Genomic DNA, 16747 nt, shown 5'->3' on the forward strand with positions numbered 1-16747 from the left:
AGACTTAGGAAGTTCTTTTGTAGGGACAAAGGGAGCCTGATCCTTAATCTCAATCCCCAGAATATGTGAATATTCCTCCAAAGTAGGAGCCAACTGGTAATCCTGGAATGTGAAGCATCTCAAAGGAGGGTCGTAGAACTGCACTAGAGTGTGAAAAGCTGTAATGTTGACCTCAATGTTAAGCATTCCTAGAATATTTCCATAGGCATCCTTGAACTTGTCTTTATTGTCGAAAACCAAGCGAGCTCCCAATCCTCTCAATGTCTTCAAAGAAGGTTCCACAAACTTGTAGGTATAAACACCTCTTCTAGTAGGATCCATTCTCTAATGATCACTCAAACAAAGACTTGTCTCTTTAATTCCTTGGAAATATACATGCAAAAATTAATTTCAAAATGATGTAATGATATGAAAGCATCATAGATTCAACAATTTGATATAATTTGGATATTCTGGATAATCTGGCCGCATCACACAATATAAGATCAAAGGTCCGGCATGACCTAGACAGCCTGGATAACTCAGTATGGGATCAATAATCTGACATGATATGAGAAATCTGAATAATAATCTATCCATGTAACTCTATATAGGATCAAAGGTCCGACGTGATCTCGGAAATCTGGATAATAACATGTCCATGTAACTTGAAATAGGATCAAAGGTCCAACGTATATAAGAGATCAATGGTATGAAGGGTCTTGGTTTCCTACATAAAACCCCAATATCCCTCTCACAGGTGTGTACGAATCCTCAAAGGTGGTCCCTAAAAGGTCTCCTAGAGACATCGAGTCAAATGAAAATACCATGCCGTAGTGAATTCTCATAGGACAAAAGTACTTTCAAGTGAGTCTAGTCTAGGTGTTGCTCTCGCGATAACCCAACATGCAAAACGCAAGCCGACACGACTATCCATGAATCTATCCTACATGTATACTCAAGATCGGGTGTAGAGCCTCTCTCACATAGTATCATCCCATCCCAACAGGTAATATGACAGATAATATCTAGAATACAACATATGAATATTTAAAGTAACAAAGTAATGCAGTAAATAACATAAATAAAACGACTAAAGTAATACAGGTAAACACCTACTCTCATGAGGAGAACAAATAAAATTGGTCTCGACTTGCTTAGGAAAGGATCCCCAGTAGAGTCACCAGCTGAAGCTACGTGAATTATACCCGAGTGCATCGCACGCTCAAAGATACAACAGAGTCGCCATAGAACTTTATTTATTCCCGAAGGAAAGGGAAAACATCAATAAAACCCACGGGAAAAAGAAATGGGTAAGGAATTCGGTTATGCAAGGGGAAGGTATTAGCACCCCAAACATCCATGGTACTCCATGGGAACTATTTTGAATGTTCTTTGCAAGAATAAGTGTTATTATTTGAATATTACTCGCGAAAAGGGAAACAGGGGTTAATAATTAATTATGCTCTCCAAGGATTTGGGCTCTCGTGCCTACGTATCCTCATTCGTACAATGAGGAAATCAGAGCTCCGTAGTTCGTGGAACTAGGACGGATGCGGTAGTTTTTTTTAGTGGATAATATCAACGTTCACGTTCTACTGTCGACTGGCTTGTATGCTCGAGCATGGGAGCTTTAAGCGTTTGTATGTTTGTGGTAGAATGGATGAACTCAGATCGCACTCTAGCAGTTAAACATTGTTGGCTCACACATGGAGGCTTAAGTGTCGTTCACGGTAGAACAAAAGTAACACGCCCTTTCTGAAAAGGTTTTGAATTAAAAATGAATCCCAAAGGCAAAAATGAGTTTGATGAGGTGAGTTTGATTTTATTCTGAAATGAGAGTCATGATTTGAATCGTACTAAAGTCTATAAATGGAGATGAATATAGTGAACAACTGGATCATTCGTCCTGCACCCAAAGATATTCAGAATGGGGGTAGGAATTCTCCAGTCCTATTCCTTCTCCATTGCTTAAGGCTCATATCGTACAATCCTAATCATAGGGTTAGTTATTTTTGAATTTCTTCACAAAATGGTTTTAGTTTTACTAGGAGAACAAAAGGATAGAAAGAGAAACCCTGGAAGGTTGAAGTCTGATCTTCGGTCTGAGCTTCAATCTATGTAGAAAGACTTATTAATTATTCGATTTAAATTGCACTAAAGTCTATGAATAGAGGTGAATACAATGAGCAAACGGGTCATTCGTCCCGCACCCAAAGATATTCAGTATGGGGGTAGGAATTCTCCAGTCCCATTCCTTCTCTATTACTTAAGGCTCATGACGTGCAATTTGCATCATAATCGATGAGTGTTGCATTTGAATATCCTTGCAGCTTCCCATGATAAAGGGTTGTCTTTGAAGAATGAAGAGGCTTTTTAATCAACTTGAATCAAATTATGATAACACCTATAAATAGAGGTGAATACAATGAGCAAACGGGTCATTCATCCCACACCCAAAGATATTCATAATGTGGATAAGAATTCTCCAGTCTCATTCCTTCTCTATTACTTAAGACTCATGGAACACAACTTGGCTCATGATTAACAAGTGTTGAATTTGACCTTTGTAGTGCTTGAATAGTAGTCATGTCTTGTACTGATTTGCATAGCTTGAACTTTTAATCTTGATCTTTGAATCTTGATTGACCTTGGAGATCCAGTATCCAACATCTTGATCATAAGGACTTGCTTTATCAAATGACCGAGGGTCTTTTGATCACTTGACTAAGTTTGGGGAATTAAGTACAGTCAAAGGATTTAGTCAATCAAAACGTACTTTGATCAACTTAATCGGTGGGAAAGAATTAGTTAAATTGAGTGTATAACTACCTAAAAGGTTAATTGTTTATTGGAATTAATTCCTAAGTCCTAAAACTAGGGGAACATGCAAAAATTGGGCTATTTCTAACCTAGGGGCAAAACAGTCATTTCAAGATATTTATGAATGTGAGATTAAAATTCTAATTATGAAATTTCTAATGAAAAATCAATAGTAAATTCTAAACTATTCTAATTTCTAAAATTCTTAATGGGCTAATCCAATCTAATTAACCTAATCTCTTATTTACTCAAAAATTAGTCGAATTCTAATACTTCTAAAATCTATTATTACTCCATCTAACTAAGCTAATTACCCCAAAACCTAATTAATCCTAAAATTCCAATATCTAAGAAGTCATCAAGATTAAACACTAGTTATCCTAATGTTTCTAAAATCTAACTACTAATCGACCAATTTTAATACTTAATTAAAACTAACATTTTAATTCCAATATCTTGTATCACCGTGAATAGTTATTATGTAAAGAAGGGTAATAAAATTAAAGAAAACAAAAAAACAAGATAAAACTGTAAGAAGATAGTCAAAACAGGGGGTTTGACCAACAATCCATGGTGCAAATAGGTCAGGGCACACAAGCAGAACTATGTTGTGTTTAACAAAGTGGCCAAAAGCCTAAGATACCTAGGCCCAACGGATTAGTAAATGAGGTTGATAAGGATAAATCTTAGTGATATAGAAATGAGTCAGCATGGGAATCTCAAGCATGCGGCCGAAACACGTGCACTAGTGATCTACGGGTGGCCAGATAAAATGAATGAGTATTAATTGCCATAAAACAAAACACACGTGGCACCAAATTCTAATGGAATCATTTGAAATATCCTCAAACGTAACTCCCTCAATCGGCCTAATGTTCATAACCTGTTACAGTTTCCGTCGCCCCGGAGGCCATCCTTGGCGGCAAAGACTCTCACGAAATAAGAATTAACACCATCATCCTAATCCAAATTGAGTCCTAATCACATATATGGCCATGGATATCCCCAATTCCTCAAGAGCCATAAGAAATGGAGAAAAACCTTCAAATAAACCTAACTATTGAAACCTGAATCAAACGACTATGGAGGTGAGAAGATGAAGGGAAACCTACTCGCAAGACGGAGGCGCGTCTCGGAGTTCGTTGCGTTCGAATCCAGTTGTAGTGGGAAATTCATGATCCTCAAACTATTGACAAGCTAGAGATCAATTAACAAGAGTCGTCACCGCGCTTTTATTGTTTCCAAGAGAAAAGGGAAAAAATAAACAAAACCCAATAAGTAAGAAGTTTTCAAATAAAAAACTAATAAAAGTCAGAGATCACAGGTAAGGGGGTTGGTTACACAGAGCGAATGCGTTAACACCCAAAATGTCCTAGGTACTCATATGGAGCCCTTTTTGTGTGCATATGTACTTTGTACAAAGTGATGTTTACAAACAAATAGAATAGGGATGAGAAAAGAATTCATTAATTATATTTTTGTGTTTGACAAAACCTTCAGTCTTGTGCCTACGTACCAACATGAAAATGAGGGATCAAAACCTCGTAGTTCGTGATACAAAATTCAAAATGAGTGTGTTGATTTTTAACAAAATTTAAGTTTGAAAGGCACAAAAGCTTAAAAATAGTTTGAATCAGTTAGTCTTTTTTTTTGGTTTTTTGAAAGTTTAAGTCAAGTATAGTTAAGTTTATTTACAAGTTTGATTTAACAAAAGAAGTTTGAAAATGCAATGGCATAAGCCAAGGTTTCTATCTTTTTTTGCAAAAGTGGTCAAAGTTTAGAACAAAAATAGTTCACACAAAGAAGATTTTGAAAATGGAGGGAGAAATTTTGAAATTAAAGAAATGGGGAGAAGATGAAGAGACTACCCTATGCACAAAATTAAAAGTTTAGAGTTGAAAAGATCTGACCAAATGAGTAGCAATCCAATAGACAAAAATGTCACTATAAACCCAGAATTCCCTTAGACTTTTTAGAATCAAGCAACACACAAATGCACAATTATATTCTCTTGAAGAGCAAGGCATCAAATAAAGATGACCTCATCCAAGCTTATCCATTCCATGATCTCCTTCAAAAATAGCCCATGAAACAGATGAAATCCACAAGTCACAGGTTCAAAATAATAGCTTCACAATGATCATGTTGCAGATGAACTCTAGAGAGGTCTTCAAGGATGTATCAGATGAAGTTCAAATTGCAAGCACTTGGTTCTTCAACAAGTTGGCATTGACCAAGTCCTTTAGCTTAGGGAGGTTGCCTAGATTCTAAGTCCATTTGTCCAAGATCAAGCGAACAGTCCACTTAATTTTTTTTAGGGTTTTTGTTATCATTATGTATATTAATGGTCAAAGACCACACAAACAAACAAGGTATACACAAACAAAATATATCACACAATATGGTCCAAATGGACAAAGTGAAAATTACACTAACATAAACAATTAGAATGATATGTATAATGACAAAATGAAATAAGGTGCTAAAAGTAAATTGCATTAAAGTAAAAGCTTGAAATTAAAAGTTAGTAATTAGTAGGTTAGAAGTTAGTTTTGTTTTGCTTTTTCTTTTCAAGACATTATTTGGAGAACACTCAACCCACTTATCACAAACATGGATCCTTGAGCCAAAACATCTTCCAAAGGAAGGAAAGAAGACCAAGTTTCCACGCAATACCATGAAAGAGGGGAGACTTACAATCTCACAACTAGAATGCTTATGCCTTTTATGTCACAAATTTAGCGCTATGTTAAGCAATCGTAATTGGACTTATATAGAAGTACAACTATTTGAGGTCGGGCAATAAAATTTTGGTGTTAATGCATGTTAGAGACATAGTATAATGGACTATGCTCATGAAACATATCACACACAAAAAAGAAGATGCAAAAGATGTGGCCTAATCTCATCCATACTCATGTCAGTTTTTCAATCAACTAGCATTATGACTTTGAGATGTCATAGGCCAAATGAGGTGAATGAATTAAGAAGAGGGATGAGATGAAGTGGGAAGGGGATGAATGAAATCACAAATTGGTCAAAGGAGGATTTTTACCAAATTAATATCATTCATTCATTTTGGGAGATGGAACGTACATTCCATCAATCCCCTAAATCCAATGATATTAATTTGACAAAGTCAAATCAACCTTGACCAAGGCCCAAAAACAATAAGCAAATTCAATCAAGTCAATACAAATGGTCAACAAAATTTAATTGACATTTATTCAATTAAAAAATAATAAAATAATGCATTTAAATCAAATATGTTTTGTCCAATTCCTAAAATCTCATCAAATCACCAAAGAAATGGCCATGAGATTTATCATAGGTCAAACAAGGTCAAAGGACCTTGGAGAAAAAATTTCATAATTTTTGGACATTTAAAAATATTTTTAAATAATTAAAAACAAATGAAAAATTAATTAATTCATGAAAAATATTAATAATAATCCAAAAAATAATTTTAATTCAGAATATGAAAAAGAAAAATATTTGAATTTTTTTTGGTGAAAGTCCCATATTTTTTGGATCAATATCGAATTTAATATGAATTATTGAAGAAAATGCAATTAAAATAAAAATTCAAAAAATCTAAATTACGTGGACCATCAGATCTCCCTCATTAATTGAGGTGGCAGATCAGATGGTCCCTAGCGCGCTATCCACCATGGACCTTAGTCAGCGCGTGGCAAATGTGGTACTCAAAAGGGACGCACAAGATTAAAACAAAACATATGGATCCCGTGGTTCAGATGCTAGCCAACTCATCGCCGGAGCCAGAGCTCCGGTCATCTTCTTCGGTGGACCTCACCGGACTGGTCCACCATGAACCATCACCATAATGAAAAACAAGGACATGATCTTGAAGAAAAAATGGCACTGAGCTTGAATCTGACCTCCATTCACTCCAATTCCAAATATATTGAGAGATACATGGAATTGAAATTTGAGGTACATGAAATGAGTTGCTTCGATTTGACCTCAAAGCAACTCAATCTTCTTGCCTATATTGGTAGGACTTCAGACAACCAAAGAATCAATAGAATTGAGCAAGAATTTGAGAGAATCGAAGAGTTTAAAATTTCTGGGAAATACCTTCAATGAAGGTCTGAATTCAACAGGTCTTGATCTTGCTTGTGCTTGGACTCACTCCACTTGCTTGCATAAGAAGGATTGAATGATTTAAAAGCTATGGATTCCTGGAGAATTGAATTCCAAAACAATGGAGATTCGAGCTCAAATTCAAGAGAATTTTTCAGGCTTATCCTTTGAGAATTGAGGGTTTGAAGTAAGGGATCAAAGCTGGCACGATTGTGTGTGAATTTCTGAGCAATCGAAGCTCTACTTATAGCTGAAATGATTGATAATTGCACACTCTAATTCACTTTCCAATTTTGGCAAATGGTGATGCAATGATGCATGGGCGCGCACAGGCCCATGAAATGATTGTTTGAGGTCCATAATTGAATATCATATGCTCTGAAGTAAGCTTGGATTGCAAGGCAAATGCACATTGGTGTTTGAAGTTTGATCCATGCCAAGTGATGTCACCATGTTTAAGCCATGCGCAGCCTATGCATTTCTTATCCAAAATGAATGAATTTGAGTTCTTTGGAAAGGTGAGATTAAGGGGAACAACTTTCATGTTCAACACTTTTTTATTTGGAGCTTTGAACTTGGAGAAATTTGAGTTGGAAGTTTGGAAAAAATTTGACATATCATTTTTTTTCTAAGTGTCAAGCCATATGTCTCAATATTCCACCTTGCTTTACTTTTCACATGAGCTTCAAATGAGAAAAGTGTTTTCATCAAAGTTGTATCTATCTCAAATACCTTCAAAATGGTCACAAATTTCATGTCATTTGGATTTGAAATGATAGAGTTATGCATTTTTGAAGTTTGGAAAAATCACTTGATCAATGGTATAAGTCAAAAGTGATCTATAATGTAGCGTAATATCACATGCTCAAAAAAGTTGAATTAGCTCCTACTCAAAATATAAAAGTTGAACTAGACACATTGAATTTGATTGTTTAACTTGGAAATCTTTCATCTCATAAAAATTGAGAAAGTTATGACCTTGGGAAGTTGACTTTCAAATTAGGGTTTAGACAAAATGACCTATAATATTTCAACATAGAAAATGATTTTCCAAGCAAAAATAGCTCTAGGTCTCAACATGAAAGTTGTTTGGAATGTCATTTAGAGTAAGTTTTCTCTTGAAATCATTTTTATATGGTAAAAATTGTAAGAGATAGGGTCTAGGGAGATCCAGTTTTGATAAGATGAATTCATCTGGCCAACCACCATCAACCAACTTGCTAATTTCCAATTCTCTTGACTTTCTTAGATCATGGTAGATCATATGTGCATAAGATGATGAAATTTGAAGTATCCCTTGAGAAATTTGATCAATTGGTGAGATAGCTTGTTGGAGAAGTTACTCAAGATACCTAGTTAAACTAGGGTTTCCAAGGCAAATCACCCTCAAACTCTTGAAGAAAACTTGATCAATATAACATGTAGAGATCATTGGGACTCATATATGATGTTCATAACCATTCTTGAATCAATTCTTGGTTGTGCTGTTTGTTCATGAGGGTCTCAAACCCTAGATGTGGACTTGATGAATCAATGAGATCATGCCCTTCCTACAAAAGAGTCAAACACAAAGACATATTTTGGTATTTTAGTTAGTAAAATGATAACATACAAGTATGATATAATCACAAAGTTCTTGGTGATCTCTCCCAAGACAAACCCAATGAAAGAGGGGTAAAGAGAATGACAAGACATGATCTCAATGTGATGGAATTGCATGAGGGATGTTATGGTCAAAATTGGGGTCTTACAGCTGCCCCTATTTAAGGACGTTCTAACTGAGGAGAGTGAAGGTTAAAATCTTCGGCTCGACTCAGTAGAATGAGCCTAAATAACAACATATATAAATAAATTTTGGTTCCTAAGAGACCTCATGATGCATATGATGTGAATGTAAAAGTTAATACTTTGTGGGAAGATATTGCCACAAAGGAAAAAGAAAACTCACTAGGGAGACGGAGACTCTGGGGGATAAAAAAGAGTTATGCTTAGTCCAGGCTACGACTTAAAATTATAAGGGACTAGAGGGATTCCACAAAAATGAAAAGACTCAACCGAAAAAATAACAACATCTGTGGGGATACAAATACCTCAGGGTAAAACTGAGGTACTCGAATTGTGTAGGGAAAGCAATTTCACTGAGGATGAAGAACGGTGAAGAATGAAGATACTGTAGTTTTGACGCTGACTCATGAGGGGGTGGATGAAGAACGGGAAAGCAATTTACCTATTCGTGTGCCATGTGCTTGTCATTATTGTTATTCTAGTTTGACGCTGATTCGTGAGGGGGTGGATGCAGAACGGTGAAGAATGAAGATACTGTAGTTTTGATTCTCGGTGGCGAAAAGGTGAGAACCTCCTATTTTCGAATCAATGTCTCTGCTATCTTCTCCCTTCTCATCCTCTCTTCTTTATCTGAAATGTTTTTGTTTCTTCTGTGAGGTTGCTGCTAATCGCTCACTCAGAGGTGGTGAGAAGCAAATGCGATTTCGGAGGCTTTTATCTTCGTGGTTGAAAAGATCGAACGAAACATCAATTCAGAGGTTATGTGAGCATTCAGTTATGTAAGTTGAGAGATTTAAACATGGTTATTGAAGAGGATCGAGAAACAGTTAGGGAGGGTTTTGCACGGGTTGCAGAATGGAGAGGATAGAAGGTGATGAAGTGGAATGTGATTTTGAGGGTTAAGTGAGGGAATGAATGAATGATTTTATTTTTTGAAGAAGATAGAAGGTTTGAATTTATATCCTTTCCCAAATCTCTTCCTCTACTTCTTTTTCTGAATGAATTTGTTTTTTGTTTTGGTTTTTTTTTTCAGTTTGCTGAATTCAGTTAGGTTGTTAAGAATCGGTTAGAGGTCATTAGTGATTCTGTTAGGATATTTTGAGTTAGTTAGAAGTTTGTTATATGGTTATGACAATTTTCTGTTATGAACCGTTTTAGATCAATGCCTTGTTTTTTGATACACTTCTAGCTAATGACACAGGTTGAGTCTGTATTGACCATGTAAGAGCATTCACCAATGATTGGTTTGCCAATGAATTTGCTTGGACTCTATAGTGAAGTAAAACTCTCTTTTCATGAGATTGCAATGGGTCTGTCATACCAATTACTGATGTGAGCTATTTTGTAGGGTAACATTATATGCTGAAGTTTGGAATGCACTAAATTTTGTGAAGACTTAACGCCGTTAGTGTTAAAACATAAGCATGTAAGTCGTTCGACCCGGTTATTTGAAGGTTATTGAAACTCCTTTGGGAACTCTCTATTGTAGTTAGCTTGGTGTTGTATGTTGGTGACAAATGAGCAAATGTAAAAATACTGTTACAATCAATTTGTGATGAGTTTGGAATGAAATTATTAATCTAGGCCATGTGAAATCCTACTGCGTGGTATACGAAATAGTTTATTTGTCGGTTGTTGCATAGTGAGCTACTATGACTTATTATGTAGGGAATAGTCTATGTTCGACTTGTTCATGGTACATCATGGCGCTGAATGAGAAAGCTTGGAACATGGTGGACGGTCGGGGTTTTAATGATGCTGCCAGTTCGTAGAGTGCGCGGTTGCCATGAGTAGAGGTGGTTTGGCCTTGAAAGGCTCACTAGTTTTTTGGAGTTTTAAAAATGGTTAGTTAGTAAGTTGTTATGGATTGAAAAATGTTGAAATGTTAGCTTATTGTACTGCCACTTGAATTAATGCTTCGGCTTGGTTCGTATCGGTTTTGCAGGTATGATGTTTGACACTGCGGAATTGGTATTGCATATGGGTTTTCAGTTGGAAGTTCGTGGTTTTGAAGATTTTCACATCGCCATTTTGAGCTGTTGCGTGTTGGTTGTAGCTTCCCGCATTTCAGCATAAACTTTAGTATCAAACAGTATCTCAATCTCTGGTTGAAGTTCTCTTATTATCTCATACATGTCGAGAAGAACAAATAGTTTTTCAGGTGACCTCTTGATTCTGGAAACAGCCTCTCCGAAACCTTCCATTGCATTTTTTTTTGAACATCCTCCTTATTCAGCCTCTCAACAACTAACTTTCTTACACTTTGCTCTAGGACTGCAACACGTGTGTCTGTATAGATTCGAAAGAGCTGTTATTGATGGCTTGCCTTTCTCCAGATTTCTTGTAATTTATTTTCTTTTCATATTTGCAGGTTCTGAATTATTTGCACTGATGAGATTTCTGCCAATGCTAAAGGGCTTGCATACATGATCGGTTACATCAAGTTTTCAACAATATGAAATGTCGTATTTCAAGCGGCACTACGACAATAGCTAGATCTGCTTCACTTTGATGGTTTGATATGTGTTGATGTGGAATCCAAACAATTTATGGCTTGATATAATTGGAATGAATTGGCTTTATATGATTATAATATGGTTGGAATTGGTAATGAAATGTAATATGGTTTGAACTGGTAATGAAATGTAGCATGGTCTGAATTGGTAATGAAATGTAACATGGTTTGAAGTCAGTGAAAAAGGTTGTTGCATTGGCAGCAGGAAAAAGTTCTTGTCTTGAATCTATACTTGGATATACATGAACAACCCCATCTTGCATTTTAGAGTAGTGATCAGATTTTCCTTCATGGGTGTAAAAGAATAGCTCTGGGTTAGGTTTTGGATTTGGGAATTGGGTTAACTAAATGGATATTAGGTTGGTTTTGTGAATGGACTTGAACATCCGATATTGATTTAGGTAAATGGATATTGGAAATGAAATATTGGAGTTAGATAATTTGGAAAAATGAAATGGATTTGGATAGGAAAAATGGGCTTAGGAATTTGTGAAATGGATTTAATCTTGGGTATAGGTAAATGGATAATGAAAGATGAAGTGCTGGAATTTTGGGCTTGGTGCATGTTAATGCTGTAAAAGAAAGATGGATAAATGGGCCAACTCTCGAATAAACATTCACGGCCCATAAAAAACGATTCCAAAAAATCAACTCGAGTTTCCAAGTTTAACTCGAATTACCAAAGTTGGTTTGGATCCAAAAATCAACATGAATTTCCAAATCAACTTGAATTGTCAACTTGAATTTCCAAATCAACTTGAACTATCAAAATTAACTTGAAACACTGAGTAAACAATTATGGACACTTATGTTGAATGCAATGATCATGTATAGTTTTACACGGAAATTTAAATGAAATTAAATCCAAATTCGAACACCTGATGACATAACCAGAATCAGAGTCTGTTATATTATACCCCATGATGGATGAATGACCTTGACCGAAAATGGACCTGGTCAGAGGAAATGAATGGAAGTATGAATGTATTAATGAATCAATGCAACAAGACATATGGAATCAAGAATCAAATGGATGATTTGGATGATCAACACTGTGAAACCATAATCCTCTAGCAAACTTAATGAATGACATGATACAAATTGTAATGACCAAACAATCCATCCCATGCTAGGATTTTACAATCCTCAAACCAAACCAACAACTTCAAGTACATTTGATCAAGGTCTTAAGCACACATCAATTATGAGGCTCACAACCCTTATGAACCAAAAAGCTAGGGTTCTAGGTGGACTGAGTTCCAACATCCCAGTTCCAAGGACTCAATTATCCATCAACTAGGGCTTTGACCAACCACCAATCCAAGCATATGCCAAGCAAGGCATTTGAACACCACTTACCCCTGTTTAAAGTTTTAAATCAAGCACAAAGCTCTACCAACAACATCTCAAACCATAGGTATCAATTAGGGTTTAGCTCCTGTACATAAGCCAGCCACAAAATCCTTTGAGATCAAGAATTAGGTTTACAACCCACGTGATGAGCAAACCAAAATCTCCAGGCCAAGAAACCTGATTTTTATCGTCTGCAAGCCTCAAATCTATGATGCTTGTTAGCAAATGTTAATTATGAATGAATGATGAATATGAATGAGACATGCATGAGGTTAGGTCATAGGTTGGGTAAAAGCAAAAATAGAGGGAAAATTTTAGGGTATTACAACTGTATGTAATGGATGCACTTTTTTCGGGTTGGAGTACTTAGGTAGTGAAACAATACATTATACAATGAAATAAAAAATGATCTAGTGATAACTCTTTATTTTCTAATATTTTAATTATTATTTTCAAGAAAAAAATGAAAAATTATATAATTATATATTATATAATATATTAGATATAAAATTTAAATAACATGGTCGGGGTCGGGGAATTCGCGGGGTGGATGGAACTTCCCCGATCCCCGCCTCGAAGTGTCATCGGGGTAACGTTTCCCTCCATCCCCGTCCCCACGGGGAAAGAATCATCGACTTCAGAGCTCCGCACAGATAATCCCCATATGGATCTCCATAAACATATGCAAATTGACATCCCTATCTGTTTGAGAAATCAGTTGGAGGTTGTTATGGAAGGTTAGTGAAATGTTGAGGTTATCATTGCGGTTACAACAATTAGAGAGGGTTATCCAGTTTTGTTTCCTTCTATTATCAGTTTTGAAGGAGTTTGTAAGAGGGATTTAGAGGTTTTTTAGAATTCAGTTAGGGGGTTTTGGAGGAGGTTTGAAACTTAGTTATAAGGAATGGTGGAATTCAGTTTTGTGCAGGATTGTTGGTATTTTGAAGTTTTCCTATTTTTCTGACTTGGAGTTATGCATGTTTTATTGTGGTTAGTTAGAAATGTTGCTGAATTTTTATGTTTCATTTGATTTTGCAGGTTATGCTTTGGTTATACTTTGGTATTGGCTTGGCTTTAAAGAAGTTTGAAAGGCTTGGTGATGTACTATAAGTCTTGCTTTGGAGTTCGCTAGCAATTTGGGATGCTTTTGAAGCTTGAGTTGGATATGGACTGCTTGATATTCGTAATTTGATCATTGTATGGTGTATGTAGTGGTTTAATACATTAGAATTAATTTGGAAATTGGATGTGTGGTATGTTGTAACATGAATTCGTAGTTTAGGGAGATGTCATGGCTGTGTAAAATGTGTTAACTTGTGGTTGTAAAGGTTTTAGACATTTGTATGAATGGGATTTGTTGATGTGTGAAATGATTATTGTATAAAAACATGAACATGAAGTGTAATTTGGAAATGGTTTAGGTCTTGGTTGTATAAAAGTGAAACAATGGTTTATGTGTTGTATAAATTGAACAAGGTTTAAAAGGGTTTAAAATGAACTTGGAAATGGACATGTATTGTATTTAAAAAGAAAATGGTTGGAAAATGGCTTTGGTTAGATGGTTAACTTTGGTCAACAGTTGACCAAAAGTCAACTTAGGTAAAAATGTGTACTTTTGCATAATCCCTTATGGATAATTGTGATGTAATTGTAATGATATACAATTATGCTTTATGATGAAATGAGTGGCTTTAGATTGAAATGAAAATAAACTTGAATCAAGACTTAATGGAAGTGAAAGGCTACAAGTATAAGACCTAAGAACTAATCATCTTGAATGAGCAATGAACTGAATGTGAATGAGAAATCTTAAATGAACCAAAGACTAGTGGACAACCCATCATGACACAAATGACACATGAATCAAGGATTAATGTATGGGCAATGAGACTTGAATGAGGGATTGATGGACCTATGGACAACCTTGAATGAACCAAACAAGGGTTAACAATGACCAGATGAAGTGATAAGATGAAATGATTAGATGGAATGATGCGACTTGAAATGGATCCAATCCAACCAATTAGATCTCCTGATGAACCAAAGACAAAATGTATTGAATAGAACTTATACAGACCAATGTACCATGATCAAATGAATGGTGATGTCTCACATGAAATTAGGGTTAAGGGACCTCCCAATGAGTATTGAACACAATTAGGGTTTGATGGAAACCATGATCAAGTGAGGACCCCCAAATTATGTTTTTGCTTCATGAAGAAGACAAAGTTGAATCATCAGTGATAAGCACCTCCACAAGCATAAAGAGTTATCTCCAATTAGGGTTTGATAGTTGAGCCACCTCAAGTTACTGGGAAACCCTATTTTCCACTAGGTAAAAGCACTAAGCTTTGAATCCATGATACATATCCTCTTGTATTACACCATGGCTATGCAGATGGATGATTGACCATGAGGATATGCAGATGATTAGGGTTAGTGACCTAGATGAGCATTGTGAAAGGTAGGGTGAATTTTGGGGTATGAGAGTACCGAACTGCATCTTCTAAACTTCGGTGCAAGTCATCACTTGAAAAATCTTCTCAATCTCTCTGAGCCAGGTTAGTGCACCCTTTGGATCATATATTCACTTGAAGGTTGGCATATTGTTTCTCTAAAACTTCCCCAATCAATGGAACTCATCACCAGCCTGAGCGGCTGACTCCAGAACATCACCAATTTCTCAGTCATTTTTTCAACCATATTTTTCACACCATCAAACAGACATTAGATGAAACAACGCATCGACAATGTTCACCTAGTCGTCGGATACAAGGGAACAATTAACATGTCAAAAACCTGGCCGGATGGACCGACCTGCTCTGAGACCACTAATGTAACACCCTAAATCCTGAAACTTATATAAAAATAATTACTCAACAATTTAAGGTGTCACCAACGACCACCATCAAAACCATCAGTGCATTTGAAATTACTCAGCGAAATCATCATACACATAACTTTCAAATTAACGTCATCAATATAATATTAAACTTTTGAAACACCAAAATCAACATTAACTCAAAAACATAACAAACACCACGTTCTCGATGTTACAAGACCAGAGTACTAAAACCACTAAATTGCGATAAATCGATAAATAAAACAAAGAGTAGCTCTACAAGCCACCTTCCACACACATAAACAACTTTACTCTTGAGTGTCTTCAAGATGTCTATGGTGGACAACATGAAGCAAGTGAGTGATAAACAACTTCAATATGAAGAACGTAAATAATACGAAGGTGGAGAAATGCACAACATATCATACATCCAATACACAATAAACATCACCATGAGCCTATGAGCCCCCCTTTCTAAGCTCAAAGTCCCCCTTTTAAGCCTGGGACACGCCACCAATCCCCCCTTTCGACCTAGTGTACATGTCTCTTTCAATGACACTATACAATGATGCATGTCATACAAATCAATGCAACAACAACAATAATGTTTACTACCCCCTTTTGACCATAAATAATATGCATCGACACACAATAGTAATCCCCCTTTTGAATTACTATCCACAAATAACAATAAATGCATACCAATAATACATAACTAATTACCATATAATCATACATTCAACAGTGTTATTCATATTCTCATCATGTAGCAACACAAAACAACACTGTATGTATTCAAACTATAGCTACACCATAGACGAAAACATGTAAGCAAGGCAATTTCCCTTCAACAATAATAATTTTAACATAATTAATTAATTAAACTCATAATAGTTAATTAACAACATCGAGGCAGTCAAACAATAGCCATTCACCACCCACACAACGGAAACACCTCAAAATTCTGAACCGACAATTCAAATCATGCAACGGGGACGAGAACTCCCCTTCTGACAGTATGACAAGTAACCTGTCACACTGGTAACGCATGTCACTTGCTTCAAGTCCCAGAACATCATCATAGTGATGACCGACATGGGATACTAAGTATGGAGACCATGACAGGTAATTAAGTATTGACTCCCCATCAGAGTGCTGACACCCGTCAACGTCTAATGTGCATGACGGGTAACCCGTTGTCTGGGTGACGCCCGTCACCCTGCACTAGAAGGCAAAAATACAAAATTCTGCCATAGCAGTTCTATTGACTCCAAAACTCGATCGACAATCACCCTAACACTCCTAAAAAATTATATGACATGTTATAAATGTTAGAAGTTGTATTT

The 16747-nt window shown here is 36.0% G+C and overlaps 1 protein-coding gene and 1 long non-coding RNA gene across 4 annotated transcripts in view; both read left to right on the plus strand.

The window, feature by feature from the left end:
- LOC127127905 (uncharacterized) overlaps positions 1 to 16747 on the plus strand; it is a 59776-nt gene that overhangs the window by 17040 nt on the left and 25989 nt on the right. The gene's annotated exons all lie outside the window — the stretch shown is intronic.
- Positions 8946 to 11428, plus strand: LOC127127907 (uncharacterized). 3 transcript variants are annotated; one of them, XR_007805527.1, is made up of 7 exons: positions 8946 to 9254; positions 9349 to 9639; positions 9893 to 9970; positions 10040 to 10117; positions 10360 to 10535; positions 10637 to 10852; positions 11063 to 11428. It is a non-coding gene; the product is annotated as an uncharacterized LOC127127907 (long non-coding RNA). The 3 variants fall into 3 exon arrangements; XR_007805525.1 differs by having other exon boundaries at positions 8947 to 9254; positions 9893 to 10117; XR_007805526.1 differs by lacking the exon at positions 9893 to 9970 and having other exon boundaries at positions 8948 to 9254.

Source organism: Lathyrus oleraceus, chromosome 3, assembly GCF_024323335.1.
Source record: "Lathyrus oleraceus cultivar Zhongwan6 chromosome 3, CAAS_Psat_ZW6_1.0, whole genome shotgun sequence".
NCBI classification, from domain to species: domain Eukaryota; kingdom Viridiplantae; phylum Streptophyta; class Magnoliopsida; order Fabales; family Fabaceae; genus Lathyrus; species Lathyrus oleraceus.